Genomic DNA, 18,323 nt, shown 5'->3' with positions numbered 1-18,323 from the left:
AAAATAAATAAATAAATAAAAAGCATAGATGTGAACATGTCCCATAGGAAACCACGTTAAATGGACTGTAGTGAGTTTCTGCAACACTGGTGTGAACCAGGCCTGAGGCACTTAATGCTGCTGGTCTACTGCCAGGAGAAAATGTGTTCAGAAGAGCTGAGCAAACACCCAGTGTGCATATTGCCTTAAGAGGAACCACCCTTTCCTGTACATCCTCCATCCAGCGATTTGTCATGCGACTTTTGACAAAGTCGCATGACAAGTCACAGCCCATTATTTTCAATGGAATCCGTTTGGACCTGCGTGACTTAAAGGTGCAACAACTTTGAAAAAGGTTCTTGCAGTACTTTGATGCGACTTTGTGCCAGAGAATGAACAGTCGGATCAAATTTGCACTGGAAGTCATGCAACTTTGGAGTCACACAAGTTTAAATGGAGCCTTAATGAAGGATGCCAGGGCCACCCATGAAGTGAATTTCAGCCCATTCATCAGGAACTGGCTGACATTTGCCCAACGTATGGGCCACTTCAGGGTGGACTCACACTGTTATAACATATGCAAGCATGGCTCACCCACCTTGGTCCAATTTGTTTGGCCTCATTCACACTTGGCGTTCCCGGAAAACATAATAAAGTGCACAGAATGCACTGCAAACACCCATCGCTCTTGCAGTGCCATTGTTAATGGCACCCCAAATGAGGTTTGCAGACACGCGTTTTGTTGCGTGGTTAAAACATGTGTTGAGAACATATAGGAGGCTCCATACCCAAAAGGTTTAGGCATTTTTTGCACGTAGGGCAGCCCAATCTGGTCTTGCAAGAAACGCAAGCGGGAATATGCGCTCCTGCTATGTGCAGTGTGAATGGGGCCTTCGCGTGAGTGCTCTGGACAGGTTAAGCCTACCATGGCCGGGACTGCCGGAATGAGAAGGCGTCTGGGAACGGTTCCACTTGTGGGCCAGTGCAGTGTGAGCACAAACTCTAAATAGATCAATGGACAGGACCGCCTGGCTCTGGACGGCAGGCACCGCCTGGCTCTGGACGGCAGGCACCGCCTGGCTCTGGACGGCAGGCACCATTATGTCGACATGCCCAGGGACACTTCCTTTAAATTGCAGCCAAACCCAACCGGGAAGAAGAATTTAAAAAAAAAAAAAAAAATCAAACTATTCAACCATGGCCCGTGTGAGTACTTCCTTATAGACACCATCCATCGACCAGATATTTATGGGAACCAGTTCTTCAAATATCTGGATTGGTAACACACAAATGGTGGCCACATGCTTAGACTTCATTATCCATATGTGATTTAATGCAAACAATCGCATCGCCATCATTTTCCTTCAGATCAATTTAGACCAGAGGGAACGATCAATCGTTTGGCATCACGGAGATACTCTGCTCATAAATACGATTGTACTTTGAGGGATCAGATTATGTGGCTGAAACAAACGTGACTGATAACTTATGATTGTAATTTATTATATCAACTTTCCCACATGTGACACAGCGAACAAACAAGTTGTCGACTATAGATTATGGTTATCGAAGATCGATCAGAAATGAATATTTATCAAACCAGGTATGGCCACCATTGCACCACTGAAAATGGGCAGTGATAAAATCCCATCAGAATCCATCACATTCTGCTCCTTAATGGTGCTTCAATTTTTTCTACCCAATCTATACACAATTTGATTGAATCTACAACCATCAAATAGCTATAACATCCCTTCTAATCGATTTAAACTCTTACAACAAATTCGACTGGCAAGGGCAGAAGATTATCAATCGTTGGCACCGAGATACTTTGTTCATATATACGATGCTATTCGAGTAATCGGATCATGAGATTACATGGTGGAAACAGACGCAAATCTATAGTAGTAAGTGCGATTGCAACCTAACTTCTGATGGAAATACAACTCCCAGCGTGTGGCATATCGATCACATGGGTTATCTACTAAAGATGGATTTCTTTTCCAATTGATCTTTTCCAAGAACATCATTTAGCAAAGTTTGCGGGCACCATAACACCACAGGAGAGACCAGGCCTACACGCCAATATTATCCAATTGTGCAATTTGCTCAAAATGATCAAATCTGGCAATGATCGAATATTTCTAACTTTCCTCCTGATCAGTTTAGACTTGGATTAGTTCAAATTCGATCAACTGAGTCAACTGGCCAAAACAGAAAGTGATTGATCGTTTTGAATTATTGGCAGCATCTAGATGTTTTGGCCATACATCTGATTGATTTGCATTTGACTGAGATTACATAGTGGAAACAGACATGACCAATAACCAAGCTCGTATCTTCCAACGAACAAAATCTGCTTCCCCGTGGGTGTCCTATAGACTGCATTGTTGTCTACGAATCAAATAAATACGGCACTACCTGCATGGAGGTTGCATGTTCCCCCGTGTGGGTTTCCTCCGGGTATTCTGGTTTCCTTCCACACTCCAAAGACACACTGGTAGGTTAATTGGCTCCTGTCTAAATTGGTCCTAGTATGTAGGAATGTATGTTAGGGACTTTGGACTGTAAGCTCCTTGAGACTGGGTTCATACTGATGCTGTGCGGGAAATGCTGCGAATCCTGAGAGTTTCCCACACCACATTGCAATCGCATGCCGTTCATGCAATCTAGTGCAGGTGTCAATGTTAAATTCATTGGGAAGATCACCAGCACACCAAGGATCTCCAAAGCTTTAATCAGCAACCAAATCGTTGCAGCAAGTGTTCGGAGTCTCGCAGGACCCCTTCATTGGGCATTTGTCACATACCTGATGAAGGGGTCCTGTGAGACTCTGAAACGTTGCACTTGCTGTAACTACACGATTGCCAATTAAAGCTTTGGACCCGTAATTGGAGATCTTTGGAGTGCTGGTGATGTTCTTCAGTTGAGTCTTTTCTGTTCCAGCCGATGGTCGCTACAGCACCCATTTATGCATACAGCTAACCTCGTATGCAGGAAATATGCTTTCTTAAAGTTAAATTAACGACATCCCGAAACAGAACGCAAAACGCGTTTACCAGACGTCGCATCGCATGGGTGAGAACATCCATGTGGTGCGATTCAGGTGCGGGTAAAACGTCCTGTGCCTTTTTTGGTGCGGATCCGATTTGAGCCATACAAAATGTATGCCTCAAATCACACAGCCCAGACATCACATGAAATTTGCACAGGAATGCGGTGCGATTCCTGTGTGCGAATTACATGCGATGTCCTGCACCACATTAGTGTGAACCGCACACAGTGTGGGCAGCACAGTGGCTAAATGGTTAACACTTCCGCCTGGCAGTACTGGGGTTGCTGGTTTGAATCCCAACCCCGGCACCACCTGCCTGGAGTTTGCATGTTCTCCCAGTGACTGCGTGTTTCCTCCAGGTACTCCGGTTTCCTCCCACACTCCAAAGAGATGCTGGTAGGTTAATTGGCTCCTGTCTAAATTGTCCCTAGTATGTGTATGTATGAATGTGAGTTAGGGACTTTAGATTGTACACCCCTTGAGGTTAGGGACTGATGTGAATGTACAATATATATGTGTAAAGCACTGCTTAAATGGACGGCGCTATACAAGTACCTGAAATAAATATTAAAATAACCCGGTGTGAGGATTAGGGACTGATGCCAACATACAATATACATATGTAAAGCATGACTTAAATTGAAAGCCCTATACAACTACCTGTAATCAAATAAATACAATAAATAGTCTGATCAGGAGAGAGACAGGAAATGGATCCATGATCACAGCGTGCCCTGATCAATTGCGTCCTCTTCCTCGTGGTACAGACGCCATTACACCTTACCCTGTAGAACAGACTGACGGATCCCCATTACACTGCAGATTACAGCGATAACAGGTGCAGGAGACGAGTACACGATCAGGTTACCTGTCCTAAGAAAAGGCTGGGCTGGCTAGAACTGGAGGAGGACGTCTGTCATCGCTGCACACCTGTACATGGGGCTATGGAAGCAGACAGGATCATAAAACCAATCTGCCTGGGTGTACTTTGATCCCACTGATACGTGTGTATGTGGGGGGGGGGGGATGGGGTATATAGGGGTCAATGATACATGGGTGACCGAGGACATTAGTAACCTGGAGGACCATGAAGGGGGATGGCGGGGGAGGGGGTCACCAGTTCATTTTAATATCAGTCTATTATTACTATTAGGATTCCAGGACTAATGATGAGAAAAAGAAACATCCTTTATATAAAATAGGAGCCCAATGAGTGATCACATCAAGGGGTTCAATAGGGAAGGAAATATTTTCTATACAAATTAAAAATACAGTAATATGAAAAAATTATAAAATATATAAACTAGAAAGAATTAAATGTGAACAAAAAAAATCAACAACTACAAAACCAATAAATTTAACAATCATAAAAATAAAGTCTATATTGTTAAGAGTCACTAGCATGCCAGAAGCCTTAGAGAGGAGGGCATGGAGATCTGCCAGACACAGAGACCCCCATGGAGCCCAGGGGGAGGGGGCACTACCTTTATAGTAGTGGAGAAGCAATCTGCCAGTGTATGGCCAGCTCGGCCGATCAGATAGAAGTCGTGCAGGGACTCCTGTTCCTATACAGCCATGTATGGGGTGAGAGTGATGAGGATGATCATGACAGATCAGATGTGGAGGGGACTTTGCTCCGAGCAGGATCCGCACCATCTGCAAGTCATAGCATGTAATCCCAGGCTGCGCGGAACTACAAGTCCCACCACTGCACCCCCCCGAGGTCCCCGCACTCACCGTAGTCTCACTCCTCCCGGTGGATTCCGATCTCCCCGCACCTGCCGTAGCACCGCACAACTCAGCACCTGCACCGCCCCGCCCACTCCGTACACGTCACCCGCCTCGGGGAGCGCCTTATATAAAGGAGGGGGTGCTTAGGAGCGCCACCTGCAGGAGGAGAGTGCTACAGGCACGGACTCGTCATCACCGGGGGAGGGAGAGGAGACGTGTCCGGGACATAACTGTGCGATCTGTCACACGGCCCGGGGATTACTGACACACAGAGGTCATCCTCATACTGCCTGCTCGGAAATGGCAGCTGGGACGGCAGGGATGGGGACATGGGACGTGTCAGTGCTGGAGGTGGCTGCAGGAATGTCACCCTCCTCCCTGTGTCACTGCCCGGGAACATGACGGGGAAAGGAGAGTCCCAGGTCAGGGATCAGGAGGGAGCAACGGAGGGATCAGGATGACAGGAGAGGGATGTGCAGAGTAACCTCATAATAGGGATGGTAGCCTATGGATCAGGATGACAGATTCAAGCTTAAGGATCAGGATCACAGGAGTGGGATGGCAGCTGCTGGATGGGGTTAGCAACCTATAATTAGAATGTCCACTGCAGGATGAGGATGGCAGTCTGAGGAGCAGGATGAGTGGATCAGGATGGTGGCCAACGGATTAGGATGGCAGGCTCAGGATGGAGGCCTTAGAATCAGGACGACAGATCCAAGATGGTAGCATCAGGATGGTAGCCTAAGGATCAGGATGGGAGTCAAGGGATTGGGATGGCGGGTTCAGGATAGAAGCCTTAAAATCAGGACGACAGATTCAGGAAGGTAGCCTCAGGATCAAGATGGTAGCCTAACAATCAGGATGACAGGATCAAAATGGTGGTCTCACGATAAGAATGACAGCTTCAGGATTAGGATGGTAGCCTCACAATAAGAATGGTAGTCGCAAGATTAAAATTGAAGCCTCAGGATAAGGATAACAGAATCAGGATGGCAGCCACAGGGTCAGGGTGACAGCCTCCGGGTAAGAAAAGCAGGATCAGGGTGACAGCCTCGGGATAAGAATGGTGTCTGCAGGATCAGGATGGCAGCCACAGGATCAGGGTGACAGCCTCGGGGTAAGAAAAGCAGGATCAGGATGGCAGCCACAGGATCAGGGTGACAGCCTCGGGATAAGAATGGTGTCTGTAGGATCAGGATGGCAGCCACAGGATCAGGGTGACAGCCTCAGGGTAAGAAAAGCAGGATCAGGATGTGAGCCTCGGGATAAGAATGGTGTCTGTAGGATCAGGATGGCAGCCACAGGATCAGGGTGACAGCCTCGGGGTAAGAAAAGCAGGATCAGGATGGCAGCCTCGGGATAAGAATGGTGTCTGTAGGATCAGGATGGCAGCCACAGGATCAGGGTGACAGCCTCAGGGTAAGAAAAGCAGGATCAGGATGGCAGCCTCGGGATAAGAATGGTGTCTGTAGGATCAGGATGGCAGCCACAGGATCAGGGTGACAGCCTCAGGATAAGAATGGTGTCTAGGATCAGGATGGCACCCACAGGAACAGAATGACAGCCTCAGGGTAAGAAAAGCAGGATCAGGATGGCAGCCTCGGGATAAGAATGGTGTCTGTAGGATCAGGATGGCAGCCACAGGATCAGGGTGACAGCCTCTGGGTAAGAAAAGTAGGATCAGGATGGCAGCCACAGGATCAGAATGACAGCCTCAGGGTAAGAAAAGCAGGATCAGGATGGCAGCCTCGGGATAAGAATGGTGTCTGTAGGATCAGGATGGCAGCCACAGGATCAGGGTGACAGCCTCAGGATAAGAATGGTGTCTGTAGGATCAGGATGGCAGCCACAGGATCAGGGTGACAGCCTCAGGATAAGAATGATGTCTGTAGGATCAGGATGGCAGCCACAGGATCAGGGTGACAGCCTCAGGATAAGAATGGTGTCTGTAGGATCAGGATGGCAGCCACAGGATCAGGGTGACAGCCTCAGGATAAGAATGGTGTCTAGGATCAGGATGGCAGCCACAGAGTCAGGGTGACAGCCTTGGGATCAGAATGGTGTCTGTAGGATCAGGATGGCAGCCACAGGATCAGGGTGACAGCCTCAGGATAAGAATGGTGTCTAGGATGAGGATGGCTGCCACAGGCTCTGCAACTTTAGAGGGTGAGTAAAGCAATGCCAGCTCCCATATTTCTTAATCATCACAGGTTCCCTGTAAATCTGATAAATACTTTATATAAAATTTAATTAGTGCTGCAAAAGGATTAATCCCTAAATTTTGGCAGGTTCCACATCCTCCAACAATGAGAGATTGGATGAGGAGGATTGATGGAGGAGTTATACCACATCGATGAAGATAAAATGGGAAAATGTAGAAAGGAATGGAATAGGTGGTATGTTTTTAATCATCATAAAAATATCTCAGGATACTGGGGACCAAGTAGGTTGATTTAGAGATTTGAACTGAATAGCTGTTGAGTGGTAATCATGTAGACTGACTAGACTAGGTTTTTAGTAGAAAGGTTTAGAAAGGGATCGGTAGAAATAGATTGACGGGTAGTTATGGAGATAGGGGAGAAGGTATTGAAAAAGGACAGTTAAACTGTTTATGTTTGATAAATTGTGTATTGTTTTAATTTGTACTGAAATAAAATTTAATAAAAGATATTAATAATAAAAAAAAAATACTGTATATAGACTGCTACGGCTGAAAGTAAAGCTCCTTCTCCGAGGTAAGCTGTAGCTTCCATAGATCTTTAATGAAGTATCACCTGTGTTATTGATTGTCCAATACATGTGTTTGGTAATAAACTTCATTAAAGGGAATTGTTCACCTTTACCAGAAAAACTCCACAGGTATAGGACTACTGTAGATAAAAACAAGCTGTGCTGCTCTGACCAAAGATGGATAATGCCATTGCTTTAGGTGTAGACCATTGATGTACCTCCTGAAGCCTGGCTGAAAAAATCTTAGAGGTGGCTTCATCCCATCCTGCCTTGTTGCTAGGTTGTTGCTAAGACACACCCAGCTGTTACTGCTCACCCCCCACCATCAGAGGAGTGAGCTCTCAAACCCCCTCAACACGTGAGGTCCACTATCTCCTCAGTGGCATCATTGGTGAGCTCTGAGCTGCGACAGAAGAGAGAAAGCACATGCAAGGGGGTCTGAATCATCTGAGAGCAAGGGCGGACTGACCATTCGGGCACTGGCTGAGGACCCAGGGTCATTAGGGGGCCCATGAGATGCCCCTAGTACCTTTCATAGGCTTTTTCTGGGTGTTGTTTGAGTGTGGGTGAGGACAAAGGGGCCCCATGATCCCCTATTGCCTGGGGGCCCCATGAGTTGTCAGTCCGCCCCTGTCTGAGAGCGTCTTAGCAATGTACTAGCAACAAGGAAGGACGGGATAATACCATCTCTGAGTTTTTCAGTCAGGCTTCAGAAGATAGGTAAATGGCCTACACCTATAGAAAGAGTATTATTCGACTTTAGTCAGAGCTGCTCGGTTATTATCTACAGGCGCCCCTTATCTGCATAGGACGTTTTTAGGTGATCTAACCTTTGAATGTCATATTCACGGCTTTAATAATATACCCAATGATGTCATGGTCCGTGTTATTGTACACAAAAAAAAGTCACATCACGCTCCATGAACTCTGTGTTATCGTAAAAAAGATCCAATTCCTGCACTAATACTAATATACTAATACATAAATATATCACCGCCATTATAACAAATTGACAGATATGACATGAAAAAACAGGGTCCCCCTGCACTCAGCATACATATTCAAGCCATGCCAATAATACACATTGTATCTCTCTGATCAGAAATGCTACAAAACTTCACACAAGGGGGGGAATCTGTTTGAAGTTTTGTAACTGTTATGATGGTGGTGTAGCTCTGTCTGGTGTTGGTGCAGAAACTGGAACATTTTTATTATAATAGAGTTCACAGAGCGGAATGTGACTTCATTTCCCTCAGTATTGAATACACACACAGGTGCAGAACCATGATATACTGTAAATCAGTGGCCTCCAAACTGTGGCCCAGGGGCCATCTGGCCCTTTCCTTGCCTTTATCTGGCCCTTGGACACGAAGGATGAAGCATTCCATACACTGATACCAATGATGGGGCACTATTCCTCCCACTAACACCTTCGACAGGGCACTATTTCTCCCACTGATACCAATGATGGGGCACTATTCCTCCCACTGAAACCAATGATGGGGCACTATTCCTCCCACTGAAACCAATAATGGGGCACTATTCCTACCACTGGTGCAAATGATGGGGCACTATTCCTCCCACTAACACTTTCAACAGGGCACTATTCCTCCCACTGACACCAGTGATGGGGCACTATTCCTCCCACTAATACCAGTGATGGGGCACTATTGCTCCCACTGAAACCAATGATGGGGCACTATTGCTCCCACTGAAACCAATGATGGGGCACTATTCCTCCCACTGATACCAGTGATGGGGCACTATTGCTCCCACTGAAACCAATGATGGGGCACTATTGCTCCCACTGAAACCAATGATGGGGCACTATTCCTCCCACTGATACCAGTGATGGGGCACTATTGCTCCCACTGAAACCAATGATAGGGCACTATTGCTCCCACTGAAACCAATGATGGGGCACTATTCCTCCCACTGATACCAGTGATGGGGCACTATTGCTCCCACTGAAACCAATGATGGGGCACTATTGCTCCCACTGATACCAATGATGGGGCACTATTCCTATCACTGGTACCAATGATGGGGCACTATTCCTCCCACTGACACCTTCGACAGGGCACTATTCCTCCCACTGATACCAATGATGGGGCACTATTCCTCCCACTGATACCAATGATGGGGCACTATTCCTCCCACTGATACCAATGATGGGGCACTATTCCTCCCACTGACACCAATGATGGGGCACTATTCATCCCACTGACACCAATGATGGGGCACTATTCCTCCCACTGATACCAATGATGGGGCAATATTCCTCCCACTGATACCAATTATAGGACACTAATCCTCCCATTGACACCAAGGATGGGGCATTATTCCTCCCACTGATACCAATTATAGGACACTAATCCTCCCATTGACACCAACAATGGGACACTATTCCTCTCATGGACACCAACAATGGGGCACTATTCCTCTCACTGATAGCAATGATGGGGTACTATTCCTCCCACTGACACCATTGGTGGGGCACTATTCCTTCCATTAATACCAATGATGGGGCCCTATTCCTCCCACTAACACCATTGACAGGGTTCTATTCCTTCCACTAATACCAATGATGAGGCACTATTCCTCCCATTGACACCATTGATGGTGCATTATTCCTTCCACTAATACCAATGATGGGGCACTATTCCTCCCACTGACACCATTGACTGGGCACTATTCCTTCCACTAATACCAATGCTGGGGCTCTATTCCTCCCACTGACACCATTGATGGTGCACTATTCCTTCCACTGACACCATTGATGGGGTATTGTTTTCCTTTTCTACTCACAATGACCACAGTCCGGCCCCCTCAAAGTCTGAAGGACAATAAACTGGCCCTTTGTTTAGAAAGTTTGGAGACCCCTGCTGTAAATAATGAACAAACAGGAAAGAAGAGGAAGTGTACTTTTTATTTTTAAGTACAATTAATATCATAGGTACTACAATTCCATTAGAGCCCAGACTATGCTCAGTAAAATGATTAGTGGGAGGATCTTTTCAAGAAGATATATTATCGAATCAGATGGATTAGAATCGGAAGGATTTAATATTTTTGGACACTAGTGCAACCCACCTAGAGAAATGGCATGAGCTGATTGAATAATATCTATTGGTGTCATGTGCATCCGAATTAACGAATGGAACACAATTCAGATCCATTCATTATCTGAATCTGATAGGTAGTCATATAAATCTGGTGAGTGTCCTGTGTTTATGGTGGAGGATTTTAGGGAACACTATGGCACTGATTTTTGGAGGTGGAGCACTTCTTGGAGCACGGACACTTTAATAAGTTTGAAGGCATTTCGCATTATACTGTGAATAACTGAAAGCACTTGGACACGGTATATGTACAGAGAGAGGATTTGAGGATATGAGCATTGTAGAGAGTATGCTTGTTTATTGCACATGTTTAAACAAAAAACAATAGCTCTGTAAAAAATATTGATTATCTGAATTATCGAACAAATTTGAAATTTTAATTCATTTCCCCATGGGACTGAACTACTATCGCATCATTTGACGTCATCTGAATGAAATGAATGAAACTAATGCATTCGGTAATTTCGTTATAATTTTTTCCGTTGACATTCGTTACTATGTCCATTTAGAAGTTTGTATAAATCTGAATCCCCGAAAATGAAATATTCATCCAAAAAACTAATCATAATGAAATGAAACACACATGTCTATTTACAACCCCTGTCAGGGTTTATACTTGTGTCCCATTGGGGAGATTACTCTTTATTTCCTGCCCCTCACAGGAAATGTATCCAAAGTGAGAAAATCCCCTCTATTCGTTTTGCACAACTCAAATTTTTCTTTACTTTCAGTTCTAGTAACAGTGTTCAACTGGATAAACAGAGGAGACACAGACAGTGATAAAACCTGGCAGAAGTTCTAACCCTTCTCTACTGTCCAAAGCTAAAAAAATGACTCTAGATGAATTTTATAATATCACTTTAAGTGTAATAGAATTCAGAATACCAGTTTTATTATGACCTTATGTATAGCTATCATTAATCTCACCAGTTTTTCTTAACCTTTTGAAATAATATTTTGGTCACCGGGAATCCCAGCTGATAAAGTCTGCAGCTCACTGTACATTAGTGTGTGGTCAGTGGGAAAAAATGTTCTTTACATGTGTGGTCAATGGTAAGAATCTTACAAATAGCTAAAAAGATCATTGATGTCAGTGGGAACCAGTGAGTAGGAAATTGCTCCTTGCTCAAGGAACCCTGAGCTACCTCCGGAGCAATGGTTTCCAAACGTCAGCCCTTTAATTACCTTTATCTGGCTTTTGGGGTTCTTCTCACTGACACCAAGGATGAAGCACCATTTTTTCCAATGACACCAGCAGTGGGGCACTATTCCTTCTACTGACACCAAAGATGGGGCATAATTCCTCCCATGAATATAAAAACTGACCACTATTCCTCCTACTGACACTACTGATTGGTCACTTTTTTTCTCACCAATAACAATGATGGAGCACTATTCCCTTCCTAATGGCCACAGTTGATATGTAGTTTATTTACTCCCTCTGACCACCAAGCCTGAGACATTGTCTTCATCCACTGATACTGGGGTATTTTTTATTCCTATTGCGACAATCTCCCTCCTGAAAGTATTAATGACAGTAAACTGGCCCTTTGTGTAGAATGCTTGGGGACCCCTGCTCTGGAGGAACCCTAGTTGGGAATGGCTGGTCTAGACAGACAGAAGAGGTACACTGAATACATTTAACACATCCACTTACACATGTTAACCTTTTAGCTACCCAGCAGCAGTCAAACAAGGTTTTCCATTGTGCTTCTTCTACCCAATTGCCTGAGATCTGCTGGCCCGAAGCTGTCTAATGCTGCCCATAGATATGTGAGCATTGCCAATCCGCATAAAAACTGCTGAATGGGCTGATTGTCATCTCATGTCTATGTGTAGTTTATGTAAAAGGGGTTAAATGGGTCCAATCCCTAGACATGAATAATTAATCTGGCTTTATAACAATCTATACCTAAATAGGTTGCAAGGTTTGTTTAAAATTTAATGAGCTCAACATTGTGTTGCTCAATTTTTCTCTGCCTGTAACTGTTTAGATCAGATGCTGAAACTATTTTCGGCTCTGGTGTGAAGTGCCCATTATTACTATACACAATGGGCATGCTGGTACGCTTAGCTTTTCACACAATACTGTGTCTAGTGCTCATTGTATACACTCAGGATACAACTACAGAAACAGAATGGTAATCTCACTTGAGTAAATGTCACAGCTGAGTTTATTGTGTGTAACAGATCCATGTGTTTGCCTATGGTAAGCATTGGCCATTTATGGGGCTGTGACAGCTTTGGAGAATTATGCATACAGTACACCATCCAGGCCATCTGCAAGAATATACACAGATCAGTCATAACATTATGACCAGCCACCATGACATTATGACCCACCTAACATTGAGTAGTTTCCTTTTTTTCCAACAAAACAGCCCTGACCATGGGCTCCAAAGTAACATCTACATGAATGGCAGGATCCAAGGTTTCCTAGCAGAACATTGCCCAAGTCATCACACTGCTTCAGCTGGCTTGTCTTCTTCCCGTCCTGGTGCCATCTCTTCCCCAGGTAAGCAATGAACATGCACCTGGCATGATGTGAAAGAAAAACCTGAATCAGACCAAGCCACTTTCTTCCATTGCTCCGTGGACCAGTTCTGATGCTCACATGTTCATTGTAGCGCTTTTGGCTGTGGACACGGGTCAGCATGGGTACCCTGACAGGTCTGCAGCTAAACAACCCCATACACAACAAACTGAAATGCACTTCAACACTTTTCAACCAGAACCAGCATTACCTTTTTTCAGAAATTTGAGATACAATATCTCTTCTATTGGATCAGACTACACAGGCTAGCCTTCTCTCCCTATGTGCATTGATGAGCCTTGGCTGCCCATGACCCTGTCCCCAGTTTTCCTTCCTTGGACCACTTTTGGTCAGTCCTGACCACTGCAGACCAGGAACATCCCACAAAAGCTGCATTTTCGGAGTTGTTTTGACCCAATAGTCTAGCCATTACAATTTGGCCCTTGTCAAAGTTACACAAATCCTTACTCTTGTCCATTTTTTCTGCTTTCAACACATCAACTTTAAGGATAACATTTTACTTGCTTCCTAATATATTCCACCTACCTACAGGTGACACTGTAACAAGATAATCAATGTTAATTACTTTACCTGTCAGTGCTAAGTGTTAAGGCTGATTGGTGTACCTGTAAAGGTTTTCAGTCATCCAAGTCATGGCTTATCTAGTCATATTAAAGGTACCCATAAATATGAGATGACAATCACCAGATCTCACCATTCTGAACTGGAATGGGAGACAATGTCAGGTCTATGGGCAACAGCAATTATTGCCAACAGATCTTAAGGATTTAGGGAGCCTTGATAAGCTGGAACTGGAGGTGGCTGGTAGTACATTTCCTCATGCCACCTTGATGGGTCAAGTGAAGATTGCATGTTTATGGATCCACTGGCTGACAGATGAAGCCTGCATAGGTGACCAACCTCTAAATGTCTGTGACTGGCCTCAACCAAAAATCCAGTGGACTTGTTTAATCTCTAAGACATTTTTTCATGACCATGAAGAATCTGGATGAGTAAAATGCATCTTTAAGATAACACAGCAGATACACTTTCCTTTTTTATGAACTTCTAAGCTACCCACACATGATACATTTGATTCTGAAAATTTGCTTTACCAACAATAATGCAGTGTGGAGGTTTTACTTATGAAATCCATTTAGTCAAGTAGGCCCCTTACTCCACATAGTAGTTGATGAACTTAAAGTAGATTTTACAATCGGAGCGGGATGTGTGGCTAACTTTAGATAATTATTATTACTACTACACAGAATTTTATATAGCACCAACAGTTTGTGCAGTACTCTACAATATAAAGAGAGAAAGTACAGTTACTATACTATTTAATATGAATGTTAGGAGGGTACTGTTCATGAGAGCTTACAAAATGATAGAAAGGGACAAGTGGTACAATTGTCTAAAGATGGACAGAATAGGAGATAGCTGGACAGATTAGAGTAGGGAGTTCCAGAGGATGGGAGAGGTTCTGAAGAAGTCCAGGCAATGAGCATGGGAGAAGGCCCATAGCTAAAAAGCAGGAGGTCATTGGAGGAGGAGAGAGGACAGTTTTGGTGATATTTTGAGATAGGCTTGGTGATGTAGCTTGGGTAGAATTGTAGATGGCCTTGTATGTTGTTGTTATGTGATTTTTATTTGTTCAGCAATCTGAAGCCCACGGAGGGATCAGAAGAGTGAGCTGGTGGACACTACGAGATTGGTAAGGCAGATGATTTTGGCAGTAGTATTCATGGTAAACTCAAGAGGGGATAGCCTGTGAAGTAGGCCAATGAGAAAGGAGTTCTGATAGTTGAGGCAGGAGATAACAAGGGCCAAGGTGACATAATTCTCACCCAGGTGAGAACTGTAGAAGTGGGAGTGGGTCCTGTCATAAAAAGATACTCATTTCCAGGGAAAAAAAAACAAACTTGTTAGAGGAGGAAGATGAGTAATACTTTCACTTTTAAGTGAAGGCCAGCTTTAATCCAATGGTACCGCCTACACCATGTTGGTGGCCTTGCTGAACTGGACAAATTCCAAATATTGTATGGCCAACAAAAATTAAGTTTTGCCTAGTGGTACACTATAAACAGCAGAGAACAATTTAGATCATTCACAGTTTTTAGGGCTTTGATACAGAGATGTCAGTTTTTCTGTACGCATTCTGCAATGACACAACAAAATCAATTGTTCTCTATGTGCCCTGTTCACACCACAACACTGGTATCACATGCAGGAACCTGCAATGTGTACAAAACTCATTGAGGCGCGCATGAAAAAGTGTTGTCTCTGCAAGTGAAACCTGCGCATCAGTTTCCATCCATTTTTCTGCACGTATGGTGTGAACGAGGCCTAACTGATGGCATTCTTGTGATGATTTTAAATCTGTGCACAATGAAATGATGTAATAGTTTAATGGGAATCAGATTATGAAAAAACTGACTGGCACGGGTACTTGAGCAACTTTCATCAAACGTTATGCAATGTCTCAAACACTGCTGTGCACTTTACACCAGAAGAGTGCTTTACAGTTCACAGTGCAGAACAAAGGAGAACTGGTCACACAAATTTCAGCCTGTCTTGCCCATTTCATTTCTACAATGTAGCATTCTCAAGTTTACCTGTTGTACTCTACCCAGCTGTCATTTGAGCTGGTATGGATATATCAAAGGACAGGCACCTTTGTGCATGTATTGTATATATAGGTTGTCAGCTACACTCATCAACTACTACGATCTATTACTATGTACACTTATCAAAATGTAGCTGTACAAGAAGATAACATGTTGGATAATGTCATTAAAAGAGAAGTGTTGGAAATCAAATTAACAAACATACTGTACATGCTTACCTACATGACTGCAGCATCGGGCAGCAGGCTCTAAGACCGAGAACTGAGTGATCACATGACCACTTGGTTCTCGGTCTTCACTGAGCAGAGAGCAGTGACTGTGAATCACCGCTCCCTGCTCTACCCCACCAGTGCTCACTGGAGCACTGAACTGTGGAGGGGGCAGGAGTGGTTGGCTCAGGCTCTCAGCGGTGCACAGAAAGGCTGAGCCAGCTGCTGGTCAAGAAGAAAAGTATTGTCAAAAAATCTTTGGCCATACTGCACTTTTAAAACTGTACTGAACCAAAAAACAAAAAACTTACAATATTGCAGCTGACCAGTTATTTTGTGCAGTATCTGCATTCCTTTTTTTCCTTTTATTTTCACCTGGTGACCCTGCCAGTAAGTTTGGTATTTTTCAACTTCATTTAACTGCCAAGCTGTCCAGCAAAAGTGTCATTTAGAGGGCTGGGACAAACCATTTACCACTGACAGGGGTAAACATTTATCCCAAAGGGAAAAAAAAAATTTGTTGCTGTAATGGCTTAAAAATGTTAGGCAGAGTTCAGTGTTAATTTGTTAATTAAGTTCATCTAAATCTGCTAGCGCATCTAAGGCAGGCCAAAGAGGAAACAAATTTCTTTCCTGAAACCATGGAACCACAGAGAGTGTTGAGCGGGGAATCCTGGCAGATGGGGGAGGGGGGCGGGCAAAGCTGACCCCATCAGAAGAAGACAGTGATTACTGCATGCGGCTATAATAGCTGCTTGCACTAATCACATGTAAAATTCAGCAGGCTGGTTGTATCCAAGTTGATCGATCGACTTGGGTACATTCAGCCTGCCAATACATGGTTCCAAAATTTGAACCGTCTATGGCCAGATTAACATTCCCCTCCCCCAGACTGACAATTCTGCTGTTCAAAGGTGTCTCTGTTTTTCCTCCATCCAGAGTGGAGACATCCTAAGACAGGAAGTGTGTTACTGCCCAGATCACCAGATGAAATTTTTTTTTTAAAAAAGCTTAAAGAAGCACTCCAGGATAGGCAAAAAAAATCACCCATTAGTACACCCCACTACACAAAATACTAAACAGTTAATACAATTTTGAAAATCCTTACCATTTAAGAGAAAAGTCTAATTGAATTTTCATGACCTCATCTCTGTAGTTCAAAAGATAACAGCATCTGCTCTGCCAAGGAGGAGGTGTAACAGCTGGGATTACATCATATCCTCTCCTCTCTCTGCAGTAAAAGGAAACTACAATTCCCATCATCCACAGGGAATTGTAGTAAATGTGGGCGGGAACACTAGGCCTGTACATGTTGAATGTGTCTGAGTCCCGGTCTGCACACCACTGCAAGTGGGGCTGAATTACATCACTGCTTCCTGGAGAAAGAACTACAGAAGGGATGTGCCAAGAACAGTGGCTGGGGGAATAGGATGCATAGCAGCCACCGGTCTTACAAACAGGGAACCAAAGAGAATCGGTGTGATTTGAAAATGAATAGGCTATTTCAGAGCAACTATTGAGTGAACCAGAAGATATGACAGATTCAGTGAAGGTAGGGAATCAACAACTCGGACATGTAAAGAATTGCTGCAATATATTACATTTTTGTCTTTGCGTTTAACACCACTTTAAAGTTCCACTCACCCTGTCAAAAAATAAAAGTCAGCAGCTAAAAAAACTGTAGCTGCTGACTTTTAAAAAACAGCCACTTGCCTGTCCCGTGGTGTGTCCCCCGCAGCCCATTTCACCGGCCGTCCTGTATGCCAGGAGGCCAGCATCTTCAGTGTGGGCACCTAGCTGTGATAGCTTACAGTTTCACAGCTGGGTACCCACTGCGCATGTGTGTCATGAATGGTCCTGTAGTCTTCTGGGACCTGTCACGTGTCCCAAAAGACTACAGGGAGGAAGGGAGGGAGGACACCTTCCATTTCCGATTGCCTAGGCGATCGGACCAGAAGTGGGACCGGGTACCTGTCAGATTCGGGTACCCGTCCCCCCCGCCCCCCAAAGGTGCCAATTCTTAATGGGGAGTGGGGGAGCAGTCCTTAAAGCAGAACTTCCCCGGGAGACCGGGAGAACATCACGTCTAAGAAACATGCAGTGAAAATTAGATCATATACTGTCCTATGTCCTCAAGCCATATAAATGATACATGATCATCTTTTGTTCGCTCTCAGCAGACTGAGCTGTGAAGACGATTTTTAGTAGACACCATCTAGCACATCAGATATGGAAATGCCAACAACTGATGTGCATACTAATTTCCGGGAATGTTTAGGAGATGTTACACTTCCGTAGTGTTGCACAATCAGGTTGTTTCACCTGCATTCCCTGGAG

The 18,323-nt window shown here is 44.3% G+C and overlaps 1 protein-coding gene across 3 annotated transcripts in view; it reads right to left on the bottom strand.

Moving 5' to 3' along the window:
* The window catches only part of LIMA1 (LIM domain and actin binding 1), a 122,169-nt gene that overhangs the window by 84,223 nt on the left and 19,623 nt on the right, over positions 1-18,323 (bottom strand). For 2 of the 3 annotated variants that reach the window (XM_089654390.1, XM_089654392.1), the window contains exon 1: positions 4,772-4,851. The exons of the other annotated variant lie outside the window; for it this stretch is intronic. The gene's annotated coding sequence lies outside the window, so the exon portion shown is untranslated. Of the gene's footprint in view, positions 1-4,771; positions 4,852-18,323 lie in introns of those variants that run through there. 3 annotated transcript variants of the gene reach the window in all.

This window comes from Staurois parvus, unplaced genomic scaffold (genome assembly GCF_062004578.1).
Source record: "Staurois parvus isolate SC_StPar_1 unplaced genomic scaffold, SC_StPar_1.0 ptg000761l, whole genome shotgun sequence".
NCBI classification, from domain to species: Eukaryota; Metazoa; Chordata; class Amphibia; order Anura; family Ranidae; genus Staurois; species Staurois parvus.
Note: the sequence above shows the minus strand (reverse complement) of the source record. Positions and strands in the feature narration are given on the sequence as shown.